The 843-nt window shown below is 50.7% G+C and overlaps 1 non-coding gene across 1 annotated transcript; it reads right to left on the minus strand.

Annotated features, from left to right (window-relative positions):
* Positions 1–346: 346 nt before the first annotated feature.
* LOC123179432 (5S ribosomal RNA) lies at positions 347–465 on the minus strand. The gene has a single exon (XR_006490366.1). It is a non-coding gene; the product is annotated as a 5S ribosomal RNA (ribosomal RNA).
* Between the last annotated feature and the right edge of the window lie 378 nt (positions 466–843).

The raw sequence follows: 843 nt of genomic DNA on the forward strand, positions 1-843 counted from the left end.
AGTTCTGATGGGATCCGGTGCTTTAGTGCTGGTATGATCGCATCCGACATGTTACCCCCGTCTTCGTCCCTTATGCTTGCCCCTCCCAGCTCCACTACACACACGATTGCACATTCCTTTGGCCGCTCCCGCTCAACTACGGAGACGAGTTTTACCACGGTTCAACTGCACCAGTGCCTACTTACCATGGTTTCGACCCCTTTCAGAACACGCTTGCCGCCGCTAGACGCGTGAATAATGAGCAGCGAGCTAAAACTTAGCGTAAACGTGCAAAATAATAAAACGTGCTAAACATACGTCGCGCTCGTGCGTTTTGTTTTGCACGCGGTGCAAAAAAATTAAAAAGGGAATGCAAAACGAGGACTTCCCAGGAGGTCACCCATCCTAGTACTACTCTCGCCCAAGCACGCTTAACTTCAGAGTTCTGATGGGATCCGGTGCTTTAGTGCTGGTATGATCGCATCCGACATGTTACCCCCGTCTTCGTCCCTTATGCTTGCCCCTCCCAGCTCCACTACACACACGATTGCACATTCCTTTGGCCGCTCCCGCTCAACTACGGAGACGAGTTTTACCACGGTTCAACTGCACCAGTGCCTACTTACCATGGTTTCGACCCCTTTCAGAACACGCTTGCCGCCGCTAGACGCGTGAATAATGAGCAGCGAGCTAAAACTTACCGTAAACGTGCAAAATAATAAAACGTGCTAAACATACGTCGCGCTCGTGCGTTTTGTTTTGCACGCGGTGCAAAAAAATTAAAAAGGGAATGCAACACGAGGACTTCCCAGGAGGTCACCCATCCTAGTACTACTCTCGCCCAAGCACGCTTAACTTCGGAGT

The sequence above is a fragment of the Triticum aestivum genome, unplaced genomic scaffold (assembly GCF_018294505.1).
Source record: "Triticum aestivum cultivar Chinese Spring unplaced genomic scaffold, IWGSC CS RefSeq v2.1 scaffold24252, whole genome shotgun sequence".
In the NCBI taxonomy this organism is placed as follows: Eukaryota; Viridiplantae; Streptophyta; class Magnoliopsida; order Poales; family Poaceae; genus Triticum; species Triticum aestivum.